At 31.1% G+C, this 19,529-nt stretch overlaps 1 protein-coding gene across 1 annotated transcript in view; it reads left to right on the plus strand.

Annotated features, from left to right (window-relative positions):
- The first annotated feature begins 2,909 nt into the window (after nucleotides 1–2,909).
- LOC110825728 (sirohydrochlorin ferrochelatase, chloroplastic-like) overlaps nucleotides 2,910–19,529 on the plus strand; it is a 35,113-nt gene continuing 18,493 nt past the window's right edge. The window contains 3 exon segments of the mRNA XM_088215182.1: nucleotides 2,910–3,627; nucleotides 3,727–3,788; nucleotides 4,803–4,966. The gene's annotated coding sequence lies outside the window, so the exon portion shown is untranslated.

Genomic DNA, 19,529 nt, shown 5'->3' on the forward strand with positions numbered 1-19,529 from the left:
TCTTCGGAGAAGTAGAATTCTTTATGTCCACCCGGTAGTTTGAACTTAAAATAAAATGTGGTTAGATTTTCTTGCTGCAAATAAATATTTCTTTTGTTATCATTTTAAGTTTCTTGCTTCTTTCGTTTTCAATTAATTTTTTTCGGTGTCCAGATTTGAAAAATAAGCAAGTAAGTAAATATGTTCCGATACATTAGTTTGAAAGAAAAAGTTACTTTGATGACACTTTCTCTTGAAGAGTTGTCAAGTTTTCTCACATAGAGTTGACAAATTAACGTAGACAAAACATGAATGCTTTTGTTATTGGGATATTCATCTTATGTGAGAAAGGTTGTCATTCTTTATTTTGAAGCGACATCAGGTAACAAGATTTGCTTTCGTTTGTCGGTAAAAGTGTCATAATTTATTTTATTGAAAGTGAGAGTAAATTGATTTAATGTTTCAAAATAAATTTTTGTCCGTGGTTAAGGAAAAGTTTTTCAATTTCTTATGAGAAAGTAGAATTTCTTGTGTACATCTGATAATTTTAACTTAAAAAAAATATGGCTGGATCTTCTAACTACAAGTAAATATTTTTGGTATCGTTTTAAGTTTCTCAATCTTTCAAAACAAACTTACTTTATATCCTTAGACGTCTCATGTTGAAATATTTAAGTTCGGAAGTAAAATAGCTCAATTCATTTTTTTTTGAAATTGAAGGTGTCTTTATTTGTTTTTTAAAAATAATTGTTCCTATTGGTGTTTGAGCAAATGTTCCTCAATTTTTTGGGGCAATTATGTCCCTCAGAATAGTTCCAATTCTTAAAAAAAATGTGACTTGATCTTTTAGCTGGAAGTAAATATTTTTTGATATATCAACTTAAAATTTTTTAACCTTTTGTTGAAACATAATTACAGTTGGTGTTTCATATGAAAAGTGTACCAGTTGGAACATTAAGAGAGGCTCAAGTATCTATTTTTTAGAAAATGAGATGTTTCTCGGTGCATAAGAATGTGATTCTTGATTTTTCATGGCAAAAATAGAAACGCTTTGATCCTTCAAGTTGTACCAACTCAAAAAAGATATGACCTGAAATTTCGATCCAAAGTAAATATGTTTCGGTGTGTCGGTTTGAAAGTAAAAGTTTCTTTCGTGGCACACTCTCTTATGGAGAGTTAGGGATCCTTTCACTTGGTGATGATAATATGCTTTCCCAATCTATTTTTAGAATGGATGGAAAAATTTGATGTTCGCTTATGGGAATTGTCATTTTATATGAGGAAGGTTGCCACTCTTCATTTTGAAGCCACATTGATAATCTTGGTGCAGGTTTGTATCTCAGTAAAAGTACCTCAATTTGATGTTTCAAAACTGACATTGTATTAACTAATTCTTTGGAAATAAATGTGTCTCGGTATCTATGCAAAAGCTTCACAGTTTTCCAAAGAAAAGTAAAATTCATTTAATCTCTTGATTTTTTGGAGCAATGAAAGATTTTGCCGGTCCCTTAGATAAATCTATCTCTAAAAAATCGTCCCTTGATCTTTTAAATGGAAGTTATTTTTCTTCGGTATGTTGGTTTAAAGTTTCTTGACCTATTGCTTCTAAAATAAATTTACAGGTGTCCTATATGAAAAGTATACTAGTTGGAAAAGTAAGTGCATCTCAAGTAATTCTTAGAAACTGAAAGCCTGTTGTATAAAGATAAATGTGTCTTGGTGCAAAAAGAGAATGATTTTGGATTTCCTGCAGCAAACTAAAACTTTTTTAATGCCTCAGGTTATCCGAACTCTAAAAATTGTGGTTTTAGACTTTTGATTTAAAGTAAATATTTTTCAGAATAAAACATTACTTTGATGACACCCTTTCTCTTGGAGAGTTGGCAACTTTTCTCTTATAGATCTGGCAGTGTGCTTTCTCAATTATTTATTACTACAAACGAAAGACATGAATGTTCGGTTATGGGAATTATTCATTTTATTTGAGAAAGATCATCGTTCTTGATTTTGAAGCCAATTTAATAAACTTGATATGCTTTCTTTTCTCAGTTAAAGTTTCCAAATTCATTGTTTTGCAAATAAAAGTGTATTGGTTTATTGTAAATAAATGTACTTTTATGTGTCGACAGATGTTTTTCAATTTCTTGAGAAAAGGTAAATCCTCCAATCACTACGGTAGTTGGAAGTCAAGAAAAGTATGCACGGATTTTTTTTTGTCGCAGGTTAATATTTTTTGGTATGTCATTTCAAAGTTTCTTTGTTATTTTTGTTTAACAATAATTACCTATGGTGTCCCATATGGAATGTGTCCAGTTTTGGAAAGTAAGAGCACTTAATTTATTAATTTGGAGCATAAAAGTGTTCTGGGAAGTAAAGAGTTTATTAGAGTTTAATTTAAATATTTAAAAAAAGTTCATGTTTAAAAGATCACACACGCACAAATATATACTAAAAAATGAAACCACACAAAATTTATAAAATCTAAATAAGACTAGTCAATAAGAGGTGAAACTATATTTTGCTCTTTATTAAATTAATTTTACCTCTTATTATTATTATTATTATTTCTATTTAATTAAATTAAAATAAATTAAAACTATATAAAAATTCATATATTCATATAAAAATTACAAAAAAATTAAAATAAAATAATACTAATAATAATAATAATAATTGGAGTGTTACAAATTTTACCAAATATAGAATTTTTAGTTATTTTAAATAATAATTTTTTTGACAATTATTTTTATTAAATTAATTTTTCTATTTTAATTAATAATTATTTAAACATAATAAAACAAGAGGGCACAAAAACCCACCAAAAAGTCATTAGCCTGTAAAAACAAACGTGTTTATTTTTCAGCCCAATCTTTGGTTTTCCTTTTTTACCCCTCATATATCGCGTATTTATCACGCGGAGGTGGCGTCAAAAGGACGCACCGCAGCCCGCCTATAAAAACGCGATTTTCAGAGGCTTCTACTTCACTGTTTCGCTGTCTGCTTTTGGCTTTGTCTGGGTACACCTCCTCCTGCCTATGATCCCTTCAAACTCTCTAATTTTGCTTATGTTTAATCTTATTAAATTAGGTTTTTCTTATCTACCGGTTCTGTTATTGTATTCATCAAGCGGAGGTATTTTGGATCGACGACCACCCGGTGCTTGAACGCCTCTACCTGCAAATTCTGATTACTCATTTGTCCTGCTCCCGCCCGAACGCCGACTCCGATCTACTCCTCAAATTTAATTCTGAGACTACCCAACCGAAATCCTTTAGTTTTTGACGATGGTGTCGAAAACCAGAAACCAGTGGGAGAAATATATGTACGAAAAGGCGGGTTAGGGTTTTGAAATTGTAGGAGTCTTGTTGAGAAAATGGAAAAGGGAGGTAGAGATTGGGGAAAACAGAATGATTCACGAAAATTAGAAACAGAGGATATGTTTTTTTGATGCAAAAGAACAAGGATCAAATGGGTTCTCCCCAAGTTCTTCGAATTAAGGAAACATCAACGGGGAAGACCATGTCTGAGCACTGAAAATGGCGGATCTAGAAATTACCCAGATGGCGGACGTGATCAAGATGGCATCATCATTGTCGACCATGGCTCGCGTCGAAAAGAATCCATTCTCATGCTAAGTAAGAAATGAAGGTTATCTCTTTTCCAAATTTTCTTCTTTGTTTTTTGTTTTTAATTATATTCGACTTTAAGTGCTGCGCTGATTTGTGTCTCGGCTATTGTGAATTTCAGATGAATTTGTTGCCATGTTCAGAGATGAAACTGGGTATCAGATTGTGGAGCCTGCTCATATGGTAATTTTTCAACCGCTTGCCTTTCTTGTGCACGTATATTCTTTTCCAAAATTTCGTTTTCATATGGTTCAGTTGGTTAACAGTTTGAAGACCGTCTTTTTGAAAATTATAGTTTAGAAATTCCATGCTGTCAATATTTTCAGTTTGTGTACATGCTCAAATATGTCCCAGGAGAATCTTTTTCTTTTATAATCCTTGTTTCATTCTGACGTCTGAGGATCTTGTAGTTATATATCAAATGTGCAAAATCTTTTACCAGTAAGATGGGTTAAGGTAGTCCAAAAAAGCTTCTCATTCTGAAGTCTGTCAATATTTTCAGTTTGTTTACATGCTCAAATATGTCCCAGGAGAATCCTTTTCTTTTATAATCCTTGTTTCATTCTGAAGTCTGAGGTTCTTGTAGTTATATATCAAATGTGCAAAATCTTTTACCAGTAAGATGGGTTAAGGTAGTCCAAAAAAGCTTCTCAATCTTTAACGATCAATTGCAAATTTTTTTTTTCCAAAAGATCTCAGATCATGTATGGACCGTGAGTGATGTCATTGTCCTTGTAATATGATATTTAAATTTCAAATACTATTCTGGTTTGGCTCTCTATGTTGTATACCCCTCAGTTGGATCAAACTTTTGACTCGGTTTGGCCCAGATCGTTTTGGTTGTTCATTCTTTGATGTTGCTTTAGATGTACATATTTTAGAAACTCATGGAAAAGCAGTTGCCCATATTGTGCTCTATGATATTCTTCTCATACAGAGATAGGGGAAAACAGAATGATTCACTAAAATTAGAAATAGAGGATATGCTTTTTTGATGAAAAAAAACAAGGATCAAACCTTCCCAAGTTAGACGTTCAAATTGAAGGTTTTTGAACCCTAGTTTATTTAATTTAACAGAGGAAGTTAACTTTCTTGAAAAATAGTAAATGAGGTAATTGGACTCCCCTTTGCAGTTGTTACTCGGGACTTGTTGTTGAAAGGAACAAATAAAGTTTCTTCCTGTTGCTGGTTATGCAGGCGACCAGTGCAGCTGTGCGGATGTGTGGCATGTGGGTATCATTTTACGCCATGTACTTTCTTAAGAATGGCGTTTTCGCTCTTACTGAGTTTTATAGGGTGGTCATCGGGATACTTATTTTATGTGAGAAAGGCTGTCGTTCTTCATTTTAAGCACACATCAGGTATTTAAATTTACTTTTGTTCGTCGGTAAAAGTGTCTTAATATATTTTATTGAAAGTAAGAGAAAATTGATTTATTGTTTCAAAATAAACTTTTGTTCGTGTTTAAGGAAAAATTTTTTTATTTCTTCGGAGAAAGTTAAATTTTTTGTGTTTGTCTAGTAGTTTGAACTTAAAACAAAATGTGGCTGGATCTTCTGACTGCAAGTAATGTGTCGCTTTAAGTTTCTTGCTTCTTTCGTTTTCAAATAATTTTTTACGGTATCCCGGTTTGAAAAGTAAGCAAGCGAGTAAATATATCTTGATATATTAGTTTGAAAAAAAAAATTTACTTCGATGACACTTTTTCTTGAAGAGTTTGCAAACTTTCTCACATAGAGTTGACAAATTAGCCCAGACATAAAACATGGATGCTTGGTTGTTGGGATATTCATCTTATGTGAGATAGGTTGTCGTTTTTCATTTTGATGCTACATCAGGTAACTAGATTTGCTTTTGTTTATCGGTAAAACTGCCTTAATTTATTTTATTACTAGTGAAGGAATTGATTTATTATTTGAAAATAAATTTGTGTTCGTGTTCAATAAAAGATTTTTGATTTCTTCGAAGAAAGTAGAATGCTTTGTATCTGTCCGGTAGTCTGATCTTAAAAAAAAAGTGGCTGGATATTCTGAATGCAAATATTTTTTTGTACTGTTTTAATTTTCTTGCTAATTTTGTTTTCAAATAATTTTTTTTTGGTGTCCCGGTTTAAAAAGTAAGCAAGTAAGTAATATGTCCCGATATATTAGTTTGAAATAAAAAGTTACTTTGATGACACTTTCTGTTGAAGAGTTGGCAAACTTTCTCACATAGAGTTGAAAAATTAGCGCAGACATAAAACATGGATTCTTAGTTATCGGGATATTTATCTTATGTGAGAAATGTTGTAGTTCTTCATTTTGAACCCACCGAAATTTTTTTTGATTTTTTTGGAGACAATTGAATTCTTTGTGTTTGTCCGGTAGTTTGAACTTAAAAAAAAAATGTGACTAGATCTTTTGACTTCAAGTAAATATTTTTTGGTATCGCTTTAAGTTTAATGCTTCTTTCATTGAAAAATAAATTTTTACGATGTCCCAGTTTGGAACGTAAGCAAACAAGTAAATATGTCTCAATATATTAGTTTGAAAGAAAAAGTTACTTTGATGACACATTTTGTCTTGAAGAGTCGGCTAACTTTTTCACATAAAGTTGACAAATTAGCACAGACATAAAACATGGATGTTTGGTTATCGGGATATTCATCTTATGTGAGAATGGTTGTCGTTCTTCATTTTGAAGCCACATCAGGTAACTAGATTTGTTTTTGTTCGTCAGTAAAAGTGCCTTAATTTATTTTATTGAAAGTAAGAGGAAATTGATTTATTGCTTGAAAATAAATTGGCGTCTATTTTTTAAGGAAGAGCTTTTTGATTTCTTTGGAGAAAGTAGAATTCCTTGTGTCTCAATGATAGTTTGAACTTAAAACAAGAATAGCTGGATCTTCTAATTGCAAGTAAATTTTTTTTTTTTTTTGTATAGTTTTTAGTTTCTTGCTTATTTCGTTTAAAAATGACTTTTTACAATATTCCAGTTTGAAAAGTGAGCGAGCAAGTAAATATGTTCCAGTATATAGTTTGAAAGAAAAAGTTACTTTGATATCACACTTTCTCTTGAAGAGACAGACTTTCTCATATAGAGTTGACAAATTAACGCAGACATAAAACATGGATGCTTGGTTATCGAAATATATATCTTATGTGAGAAAAGTTGTCGTTCTTCATTTTGAACCCACGAAAATGGTTTTCGATTTTTTCGGAGACAGTTGAATTCTTTGTGTCCGTCCAGTAGTTTTAACTTAAAAAAAAAAATGTGGCTGGATCTTCTGACTTCAACTAAAAATTTTTTGGTATCGCTTAAAGTTTCATGCTTCTTTCATGTCATTGAAAAATAAATTTTTACGGTATCCTAGTTTGGAATGTAAGCGAGCAAGTAAATATGTCTCAATATATTATTTTGAAAGAAAAAATTACTTTGATGACACACTTTGTCTTGAAGAGTCAGCTAACTTTCTCACATAAAGTTGACAAATTAGCACAGACATTAAATATGAATGTTTGGTTATCGGGATATTTATCTTATGTGAGAATGGTTGGCGTTCTTCATTTTTAAACCATAACAGGTAACTAAATTTGTTTTTGTTCGTCAGTAAAAGTGCTTTAATTTATTTTATTGAAAGTGAGAGGAAATTGATTTATTGTTTGAAAATAAATTTGTATCCGTGTTTAAGGAAGAGCTTTTCGATTTCTTCGGAGAAAATAGAATTCCTTGTGTCTCACTAGTAGTTTGAACTTAAAACAAAAATAGCTAGATCTTCTCATTGCAAGTAAATATTTTTTTATATCGTTTTAAGTTTCTTGCTTCTTTCGTTTAAAAATGATTTTTTACAATGTTCCAGTTTGAAAAGTGAGCAAGCAAGTAAATATGATCCGATACATTAGTTTGAAAGAAAAAGTTACTTTGATGACACTTTCTCTTGAAGAGTTGGCAAACTTTCTTACATATAGTTGACAAATTAGCGCAGATATAAAACATGGATGCTTGGTTATCGGGATATTTATCTTATGTGAGAAAGGTTGTAGCTCTTCATTTTGAACCCACGAAAAAATGTTTTCAATTTTTCGGAGACAATTAAATTCTTTGTGTCCGTCCGGTACTTTGAACTTAAAAAAAATGTGATTGGATCTTCTGATTTCGAGTAAATATTTTTTGGTATCGCTTTAAGTTTCTTGCTTCTTTCATTTAAAAATTAAATTTTTACGATGTCCCAGTTTGGAACGTAAGCAAGGAAGTAAATATGTTCCGATATATTATTTTGAAAGAAAATGTTACTTTGATGATACACTTTGTCTGGAAGATTCGGCTAACTTTCTCACATAGTGTTGACAAATTGGCACAGACATAAAACATGGATGCTTGGTTATCGGGATATTTACTTATGTGAGAAAGGTTGTAATTCTTCATTTTGAACCCACAGAAAAGGTTTTTGATTTTTTCGGAGACGATTGAATTCTTTGTCTGTCCAGGAGTTTGAATTTAAAAAAAAATGTTGGTGGATCTTCTAACTTCAAGTAAATATTTTTTGGTATCGCTTTAAGTTTCATTCTTCTTTCATTGAAAAATAAATTTTTACGGTGTCCCTGTTTAGAACGTAAGCAAGGAAGTAAATATGTCCCGATATATTAGTTTGAAAGAAAAAGTTATTTTGATGACACATTTTGTCTTGAAGAGTCGTCTAACTTTCTCACATAGAGTTGACAAATTAATGCAAACATAAAACATGGATGCTTGGTTATCGAGATATTCATCTTATGTGAGAATGGTTGTCGTTCTTCATTTTTAAGCCACATCAGGTAACTAGATTTATTCTTGTTCGTCAGTAAAACTGCCTTAATTTATTTTAATGAAAGTGAGAGAAAATTGATTTATTGTTTGAAAATAAATTTCCATCCGTGTTTAAGGAAGAACTTTTCGATTTCTTTGGAGAAAGTAGAATTTCTTGTGTCTCACTGGTAGTTTGAACTTAAAACAAAAATAGCTGGATTTTCTAATTGCAAGTAAATATTTTTTTGTATCGTTTTAAGTTTCTTGCTTCTTTCGTTTAAAAATGATTTTTTACAATGTCCCAGTTTGAAAAGTGAGCAAGCAAGTAAATATGATACTATACATTAGTTTGAAAGAAAAAGTTATTTTGATGACACACTATCTCTTGAAGAGTCGGCAAACTTTCTCACATAGAGTTGACAAATTAGCGCAGATGTAAAACATGAATGCTTGGTTATCGGAATATTTATCTTATGTGAGAAAGGTTGTAGTTCTTCATTTTGAACCCACGGAAAAGACTTTCGATTTTTTCGGAGACAATTGAATTCTTTGTGTCCGTTCGGTACTTTGAACTTAAAAAAATGTGATTGGATCTTTTGACTTCAAATAAATATTTTTTGGCGTCGCCCTAAGTTTCTTGCTTCTTTCATTGAAAACTAAATTTTTACGGTGTCCCAATTTGGAACGTAAACAAGTAAGTAAATATGTCTCAATATATTAGTTTGAAAGAAAAAGTTACTTTGATGACACACTTTGTCTTGAAGAGTCGGCTAACTTTCTCATATAGTGTTGATAAATTAGTGTAGACCTAAAACATGAATGTTTGGTTATAGAGATATTCATCTTATGTGAGAAATGTTGTCGTTTTTCATTTTGAAGCCACATAAGCTAACTAGATTTATTTTGTTCGTTAGTAAAAGTGCTTTAATTTATTTTATTAAAAGTGAGAGCAAATTGATTTATTGTTTGAAAATAAATGTGCATCCGTGTTTTATGAAGAGTTTTTCAATTTCTTCAGAGAAAGTAAAATTTCTTGTGTCTCACTGATAGTTTGAACTTAAAACAAAAATAGCTGGATCTTCTAATTGCAAATAAATATTTTTTTGTATCGTTTTAAGTTTCTTGCTTCTTTCGTTTAAAAATGATTTTTTACAATGTCCCAGTTTGAAAAGTGAGCAAGCAAGTAAATATGTTCCAATATATTAGTTTGAAAGAAAAAGTTACTTTGATGTCACACTTTCTCTTGAAGAGATGACAAACTTTCTCACATAGAGTTGACAAATTAACACAGACATAGAACATGAATGCTTGGTTATCGAAATATATATCTTATGTGAGAGAGGTTGTCGTTCTTCATTTTGAACCCACAAAAATGGTTTTCGATTTTTTTGGAGACAGTTGAATTCTTTGTGTCCATCCAGTAGTTTGAACTTAAAAAAAAAATGTCGCTGGATCTTCTGGCTTCAAGTAAAAATTTTTTGGTATCGCTTTAAGTTTCATGCTTCTTTCATTTCATTGAAAAATAAAGTTTTACGGTGTCCCAGTTTGGAATGTAAGCAAGGAAGTAAATATGTCCCGATATATTAGTTTGAAAGAAAAAGTTACTTTGCTGACACACTTTGTATTGAAGAGTCAGTTAACTTTCTCATATAGAGTTGACAAATTAACACAAACATTAAATATGAATGTTTGGTTATCGGGATATTCATTTTATGTGAGAATAGGTGGCGTTCTTCATTTTTAAACCATACTAGGTAAGTAGATTTGTTTTTGTTCGTCAGTAAAAGTGCTTTAATTTATTTTATTGAAAGTGAGAGGAAATTGATTTATTGTTTGAAAATAAATTTGCGTCCGTGTTTAAGGAAGAGCTTTTTGATTTCTTCGGAGAAAGTAGAATTCCTTGTGTCTCACTGGTAGTTTGAACTTAAAACAAAAATAGCTAGATCTTCTAATTGCAAGTAAATATTTTTTTATATCGTTTTAAGTTTCTTGCTTCTTTTGTTTAAAAATGATTTTTTACAATATCCCAGTTTGAAAAGTGAGCAAGCAAGTAAATATGATCCGATACATTAGTTTGAAAGAAAAAGTTACTTCAATGACACACTTTCTCTTGAAGAGTCGGCAAACTTTCTTACATAGAGTTGACAAATTAGTGCAGATATAAAACATGGATGCTTGGTTATCGGGATATCTATCTTATGTGAGAGATATTGTCGTTCTTTATTTGAAGGCCACATTAGGCATCTAGATTTACTTTGTTCGTCGGTAAAGTACCTTAATTTATTTTATTGAAAGAGAAAGAAAATTTATTTATTATTTCAAAATAAATTTCTGTACATGTTTAAGGAAAAGTTTTTCGATTTCTTCGGAGAAGTAGAATTCTTTATGTCCACCCGGTAGTTTGAACTTAAAATAAAATGTGGCTAGATCTTCTTGCTGCAAGTAAATATTTCTTTTGTTATCATTTTAAGTTTCTTGCTTCTTTCGTTTTCAATTAATTTTTTTCGATGTCCAGATTTGAAAAATAAGCAAGTAAGTAAATATGTTCTGATATATTAGTTTGAAAGAAAAAGTTACTTTGATGACACACTTTCTCTTGAAGAGTTATCAAGTTTTCTCACATAGAGTTGACAAATTAACGTAGACAAAACATGAATGCTTTTGTTATTGGGATATTCATCTTATGTGAGAAAGGTTGTCATTCTTTATTTTGAAGCAATATCAGGTAACAAGATTTGCTTTCGTTTGTCGGGAAAAGTGTCATAATTTATTTTATTGAAAGTGAGAGTAAATTGATTTAATGTTTCAAAATAAATTTTTGTCCGTGGTTAAGGAAAAGTTTTTCAATTTCTTCTGAGAAAGTAGAATTTCTTGTGTCCATCTGGTAGTTTTAACCTACAAAAAATATGGCTGGATTTTCTAACTACAAGTAAATATTTTTAGTATCGTTTTAAGTTTCTTGCTTCTTTCATTGAAAAATATTTTTTTATGGTGTCCCGGTTTGAAAAGTAAGCAAACAACAAAATATGTCCCGATATATTAGTTTAAAAGAAAAAGTTATTTTGATGTCACACTTTCTCATGAAGATATATATCTCGATATGTGTTTTGAATCTTCATTTATTAAAGATAGTTGGTAAAGAATCAAAAATAGCTAGGTCTCTTGGGTAGAGAACATTATTTATGTGGCCCTTTCATTCATAATAAATGTTTTAATTGAGATTCTTGGACCCAAGTATAAGAGCTCCAATTCTATATTAACAAGCTTTCAGTCCCAAAATCGCTGTGCTTGGATAATCATTTTGAAAGCTAAAAGTTTCTCGATCCTTAAAAACAAACTTACTTTATATCCTTAGACATCTCATATCGAAATATGTAAGTTCGGAAAGTGAGATAACTCGATTCATTTTTTTTAAATTGAGGGTGTCTTTGTTTGTTTTTTAAAAATAATTGTTCCTATTGGTGCCTAAGTAAATGTTCCTCAATTTTTTGTGGCAATCTTGTCCCTCAGAATAGTTCCAATTCTTAAAAAAATGTGACTTGATCTTTTAGTTGGAAGTAAATATTTTCTGATATATCAACTTAAAAATTTTTAACTTTGTTGAAACATAATTTCAATAGGTGTTCCGTATGAAAAGTGTACCAGTTGGAACACTTAGAGAGACTCAAGTAATTGTTTCAAAGCTGAAAAATGTGTTGTATCTATTTTTTAGAAAATGAGATGTTTCTCGGTGTTTAAGAATGTGATTCTTGATTTTTTGTGGCAAAATGAAAATGCTTGGATCCCCAAGTTGTACCAAATCAAAAAAGATATGATCTGAAATTTCGATCCAAAGTAAATATATTTCGGTTTGTCGGTTTGAAAGTAAGAGTTTCTTTCGTGGCGCAATTTCTTATGGAGAGTTTGGGGACCTTTCGCTTTGTGATGACAGTATGCTTTCCCAATCTATTTTTAGAATGGACAGAAAACTTTGATGTTCGCTTATGGGAATTGTCATTTTATGTGAGGAAGGTTGCCACTCTTCATTTTGAAGCCACATTGATAATCTTGGTACAGTTTTGTTCCTCAGTAAGTACCTCAATTTGATGTTTCGAAACTAACATTGTATTAGCTAATTATTTAGAGATAAATGTGCCTCGGTATCTATGCAAAAGCTTCATAGTTTTTCAGAGAAAAGTAAATTTCATTTAATCTCTTGATTTTTTGGAGCAATGTAAGATTTCACTGGTCCCTTGGATAATTCGGTCTCTAAAAAATTGCCCCTTTATCTTTCAAGTGGAAGTTTTTGTTCTTCGGTATGTTTGTTTAAAGTTTCTTGACCTTATGCTTTAAAAATAAATCTACAGGTGTCCTATATGGAAAGTATACCAGTTGAAAACGTAAGTGGATCTCAAGTAATTCTTAGAAACTGAAAGCATGTTGTTAAAGATAAATGTGCCTTGGATTTTCTGCAGCAAACTAAAACTTTTTTAATGCCTCGGATTGTCCGAACTCTAAAAGTTGTGGTTTTAGACTTTTGATTCATAGTAAATATTTTTTTGAATATGTTGGTTGAAGGTAAAAGTTACTCTGATGATACCCTTTCTCTTGGAGAGTTGGCAACCTTTCTCATATAGATCTAACAGTGTGCTTTCTGAATTATTTATTAAAATGGACGAAAGACATGAATGCTCAGTTATGGAAATTATTCATTTTGGTTAAGAAAGAACATTGTTCTTTAATTTTGAAGCCAATTAATAAACTTGATGTGCTTTCTTTGCTCAGTTCAAGTTTTCAAGTTCATTGTTTTGCGGATGAGAGTGTATTGGTTTATTGTAAATAAATATACTTTTATGTGTAGGCAGAGGTTTTCCAATTTCTTGGAAAAAGGTAAATCCTCCAATCGCTACGGTAGTTGGAAGTCGTGAAAAGTATGCATGGATTTTGATGCACAAATTTTTTTGGGTTGCCGGTTAATATTTTTTGGTATGTCATTTCAAAGTTTCTTTGTTGTTTTTGTTTAACAGTAATTGCTTCTGATGTCCCATATGGGACGTGTCCAGTTTCGGAAAGTAAGAGCGCCTAAATTTATTATTTTGGAGCATAAAAGTGTGTTTTGGAAAGTAAAATTTTTTTTAAAATTTATTGGGGATATTTAAATCTTTCAGGTCCAGTTCCAGTTTTAGTTCTGAAAACACGTGCGTTGAACATTTTATTCAATGAAAACTTGTTTCTGTATATGGCTTTGAAAGTAGGAGCTCATTTGGTGGCATGATTCCTCTTAAAGGTTTGACAATTTGAAAGTAAAAGTTATCATGGTTATACTACTTCTCTTAGAGATTTGGGTGTCCACTCTCCTAATCTTTAGAGCCACGGGCAAAAATGTATAGATTTGGTTATGGTATCTCACAGTTTATGCTAGAACTTTTGTTGTTTGTTTCTTTCATATCTTATAACCACAAACTACAAATTTGTATACTTAGTTGTGTTACTTTGACAAGAAAGAGTGTTATCTTTCTTTTATTATATCCTATATATTAAGTGACATAATGAATGTATTGAGACTTGGTGGAAAATGATGTCATCTTGGTCACTGATTCCACAAGTTTCTATCATAAATTTTTTTTTGGTTCTTCTACATCTTATATTAAATGATATAGGCACGTAAAAGTGTCATGATCTTTTAAGTTTTGAAACAAAAGTGCCTTTTGCCTCTTAAGCCCAAATTATATGTAGTTTATGTTTATGTCTCTACTTAAGTATATCATTATCTTTTTTCTTGGATATACCAAAAATTCTAATTCTTGAAATTGGTTGAGCTACCATAATTATGGTAGGTGTTTCATATGGAATGTGTACCAATTGGAATATCAAGAGAGGCTCAAGTAATTGTTTAAAAGCTGAAACAGTGTGTTGTATCTATTTTTAAAGAAAGAAAATGTGCCTCAGTGCATAAAAATGTGATTCTTGATTTTTTGTGGCAAAATGAAACTGCTTTGATCCCTTGAGTTGTACCAACTCAAAAAGATATGGCTTGAAATTTCAGTTTGATGCTTGGTTTTGGGAATTGTCATCTTGTTTGAGGAAGGTTGCCGATCTTCATTTTGAATCCACATTGATAATCTAGATGCATTTTTGTTCCTTAGTAAAAGTTTCTCAATTCGATGTTTTAAAACTAACACTGTATTAACTAATTCTTTTAAAATAAATGTGTCTTGGTATTCAAGCAAAAGTTTCTCAGTTTTTTGGGGAAAAGTTAAATTTCTTCAATCTCTCGGTTGGTTGGAACATAAAAAGAAATATGCTTTGATGTTTTATTTGCAATTAGATATTTTTTTTTAAATATAAAAAATTGTTTTCTTATGGCCTCCTACATTGAAAGTGTTTTGGTTCGGGAAGTAAAGAAAACTCAATTTATAATTTCGAACCTGAAAACAGTTTTTTGTATCATTTAAAAATAAAATGTGACTTGATGCACAAGAAAATGGAATTTGATTTCTTGGGGCAATGTAAATTTGCTCCCACTCCTCATCTAGTTCCAATTTTTGAAAAAACATGCATTGAGCTTTTGATTCAAGAGAAATATGTTTCTATTTGTGGCCATAAAAGTAAAGGATACTGTGACGACATCTCTTCTGATATTGTAATTTGCTTTCCTAATATATGACAACTACGGATAAAAAAATTCTACGCTGGATTACCGGAACTGTCATATTCAGTTTATGTAAGATATATGAGATATGTTTTGAAGGTTTGAATTTCATCATCTTTTGGCACAAACATATATCATTCAATGTCCCATATTCAGAAAGTAAATGGCCTCGATTAATTTTTTTTAGAGCGTGTTTATTTATTTTTTCAAAATAAACTTGTTTGTTGGTGCCTGAGCAAATGTTCCTCAATTTTTTGGGGCAATGTAAGATTTTACCGGTCTCTTGGATGATTCTAACTCTAAAAAAATGTCATTTGATCTTTTAACTGGAAATAATTAATCTGTGGTATATAGTTTTCTTGATCTTTTGCTTTAAAAATAAATCTACATGTGACCCATATAGAAAGTATATAAGTTGGAAAAATAAGTGGATCTCAAGTAATTTTTTAAAAATTGAAAGCATGTCGTATCTATTATTTGAAAGATAAATGTGCTTTGGTGCAAAAAAAAAAATGATTTTAGATTTCCTACAGCAAAGTAAAACTTTTGTGATGCCTCGGGTTGTTCCAGCTCTAAAAATTGTGGGTTGGACTTTTGGTTCAAATTAAATATTTTTCAGAATATGTTTGTTGAAAGTAAAAGATACTTTGATGACACCCTTTCTCTTGGAGGGTTGGCAACCTTTCTCTTATAATCGTGGAATCTCATCAGAGCCTGCTCATATGGTATATTTTCAACTGCTTGCCTTTCTTGTGCGTGTATATTCATTTCAAAAATTTGGTTTTCTTATGGTTCAGTTGGTTAACAGTTTGAAGACCATCTTTTAGAAAATAATAGTTTTGAAATTCCATGCTGTCAATATTTTTAGTTTGTTTACATGCTCAAATATGTCCCAGGAGAATCCTTTTCTTTTATAATCCTTGTTTGATTCTGAAGTCTGAGGTTCTTGTAGTTATATCTCAAATCTGCAAAATCTTCTACCAGTAAGATGGATTAAGGTAGTCCATAAAACTTCTCAATCTTTAATGATCAATTGCAAAATTTTTTTCCAAAAGATCTCAGATCATGTATGGACAGCGAGTGATGTCATTGTCCTTGTAATATGATATTTAAATTTCAAATAATATTCTGGTTTGGCTCTCTATGTTGTGTACCCCTTGGTTGGATCAAATTTTTGGTTTTGGTTGTTCATTTTTCGATGTTGCTTTAGATGTACATACTCTAGTTTTCTGTTTATTTTACAAGAAACTCATGGAAAAGCAATTGCCCATATTGTGCTCTATGATATTCTTCTCATTATGGTGGCAGCCTGCAGATGTTCTGCAGTGGTCTTTCTGAAGAACAGGGCATTTTATTTATTAAAGTATCATTAGTTGTCATAAACTAGAAATTGTACTTCTGGTTGGAGTTCGTTTGATCTGAAAAGGATGTGAATCATACCATTTTATGTTTTAGGAAAGGTGCAGAAATTGAAAAGTTGTAACTTGTCACCACTTTGATTTCTACTTTGTTTCTCTGCTGTTATAGAGTAGCCATTGGTCTTGAAGCACACACTCGAGATACTCATAGCTATATACTGTTACTTGTTATGCACGTACCATATTTGGTTGTTTAGATGTTTTTCTCAAAGGTAATATTGCAGGGATGATGGGCACAATTCTTTAACTCTGATGCTATTTATTCAGTTTAGTGTGTGTACTGTTTTGACTTGTACTTATTTTCGGGATGGATAGAATGTTATATACATTTCGTGGCATCATTAATTGCATGAAACTGAAATCTTTGGCTTTGTAAAACCAACCAAATAAATAGGAGTTGGCAGAACCATCAATAAGAGATGCATTTGGTTCATGTGTTCAATAAGGAGCAAATGGTGTGATAGTAAGCCCCTGTTTTCTCTTTCTTAGACGGCACTGGCATTAGGTAACTTATTATATTTTTGCTTTGTTCCCTTGACCTTAATCTACTTGCTTGATATATGGGATATGTTTTGAATGTTTGAATTTCATGATCTTTTGGCACAAACATACATCATTCAATGTGCCATATTCAGAAAGTAAATGGCCTCAATTAATTTTTTTTAGAGCATGTGTTTCTATTTATTTTTTCAAAATAAACTTGTTTGTTGGTGCCTGAGCAAATGTTTCTCAATTTTTTGGTACATTTTTAGTTTCTTGTTTCTTTTGTTAAAAAATAAATGTTTATGGTGTTTTGATTTGAAAAGTAAGAGAGCCTCACTTTATTATTTAGAAACCGAAAGCATGTTTTATAAATTTTTTAAAAATAAATGTGCCTTGATGAATAAAATAATGTTTCTTTCTTGAGAAAATGTAAATCTGCTCTAGTCCCTCGGGTAGCACCAACTGTGAAAAAATGAGTTTTGAACATTTGATTCCTAATACATATGTTTATGTTTGTCGTTTTGGAAGTGAAAGCTATCATGATGGCCCCTCTCTCTCTTAGACATTGCAATTTGCTTTCCTAGTATGTGATGACCATGGACGAAAGACTTGTATGCTCAGTTATGGGAACTATTAGATTTAGTTTATCGAGAAAGGCTGTTGAGATGTGTCTTGAAGCTTCATTTATTAAAGATACTTGGTAAAGAATAAAAAATGGCCGGGTCTCTTGAGTAGAGAACATTATTTATGTGGCACTTGCATCCATAATGAATGTTTTAATTGAGATTCTCGGACCCAAGTATAAGAGTAGTTTCAATTCCATATCAACAAGCTTTCAGTCCCAAAATCGCTATGCTTGGATAATCATTTTGAAAGCTAAAAGTTTCTCAATTTTTCAAAACAAACTTACTTTATATCCTTAGACGTCTCATGTTGAAATATTTAAGTTCGGAAAGTAAAATAACTCGATTCATTTTTTTTGAAATTGAAGGTGTCTTTATTTGTTTTTTAAAAATAATTATTCATGTTGGTGTCTAAGCAAATGTTCCTCAATTTTTTGGGGCAATTCTGTCCCTCAGAATAGTTCCAATTCTTAAAAAAAATGTGACTTTATCTTTTAGCTGGAAGTAAATATTTTTTGATATATCAACTTAAAATTTTTTAACCTTTTGTTGAAACATAATTACAGTTGGTGTTTCATATGAAAAGTGTACCAGTTGGAACACTAAGAGAGGCTCAAGTATCTATTTTTTAGAAAATGAGATGTTTCTCGGTGCATAAAAATGTGATTCTTGATTTTTTATGGCAAAATAGAAATGTTTTGATCTCTCAAGTTGTACCAACTCAAAAAAGATATGACCTGAAATTTCGATCCAAAGTAAATATGTTTCGGTGTGTCGGTTTGAAAGTAAAAGTTTCTTTCGTGGCACACTCTCTTATGGAGAGCTAGGGATCCTTTCACTTGGTGATGATAATATGCTTTCCCAATCTATTTTTAGAATGGATGGAAAAATTTGATGTTCGCTTATGGGAATAATTGTCATTTTATGTGAGGAAGGTTGCCACTCTTCATTTTGAAGCCACATTGATAACCTTGGTGCAGGTTTGTTTCTCAGTAAAAGTACCTCAATTTGATGTTTCAAAACTGACATTGTATTAACTAATTCTTTGGAAATAAATGTGTCTCGGTATCTATGCAAAAGCTTCACAATTTTTCAGAGAAAAGTAAAATTCATTTAATCTCTTGATTTTTTGGAGCAATGAAAGATTTTGCCGGTCCCTTAGATAAATCTATCTCTAAAAAATTGTCCCTTGATCTTTTAAATGGAAGTTATTTTTCTTCAGTGTGTTGGTTTAAAGTTTCTTGACCTATTGCTTTTAAAATAAATTTACAGGTGTCCTATATGAAAAGTATACTAGTTGGAAAAGTAAGTGGATCTCAAGTAATTCTTAGAAACTGAAAGCGTGTTGTATAAAGATAAATGTGTCTTGGTGCAAAAAGAGAATGATTTTGGATTTCCTGCAGCAAACTAAAACTTTTTTAATGCCTCAGGTTATCCGAACTCTAAAAGTTGTGGTTTTAGACTTTTGATTTAAAGTAAATATTTTTCAGAATAAAACGTTACTTTGATGACACCCTTTCTCTTAGAGAGTTGGCAACCTTTCTCTTATAGATCTGGCAGTGTGCTTTCTCAATTATTTATTACTATAGACGAAAGACATGAATGTTCGGTTTTGGGAATTATTCATTTTATTTGAGAAAGATCATCGTTCTTGATTTTGAAGCCAATTTAATAAACTTGATATGCTTTCTTTGCTCAGTTAAAGTTTCCAAATTCATTGTTTTGCAAATAAAAGTGTATTGGTTTATTGTAAATAAATGTACTTTTATGTGTCGGCAGATGTTTTTCAATTTCTTGGGAAAAGGTAAATCCTCCAATCGCTACGGTAGTTGGAAGTCAAGAAAAGTATGCACGGATTTTTTTTGGTTGCAGGTTAATATTTTTTGGTATGTCATTTCAAAGTTTCTTTGTTGTTTTTGCTTAACAATAATTGCCTATGGTGTCCCATATGGAATGTGTCCAGTTTTGGAAAGTAAGAGCACCTAATTTATTACTTTGGAGCATA

This window comes from Carica papaya, chromosome 1, assembly GCF_054855325.1.
Source record: "Carica papaya isolate Zhongbai chromosome 1, ASM5485532v1, whole genome shotgun sequence".
Taxonomy (NCBI): domain Eukaryota; kingdom Viridiplantae; phylum Streptophyta; class Magnoliopsida; order Brassicales; family Caricaceae; genus Carica; species Carica papaya.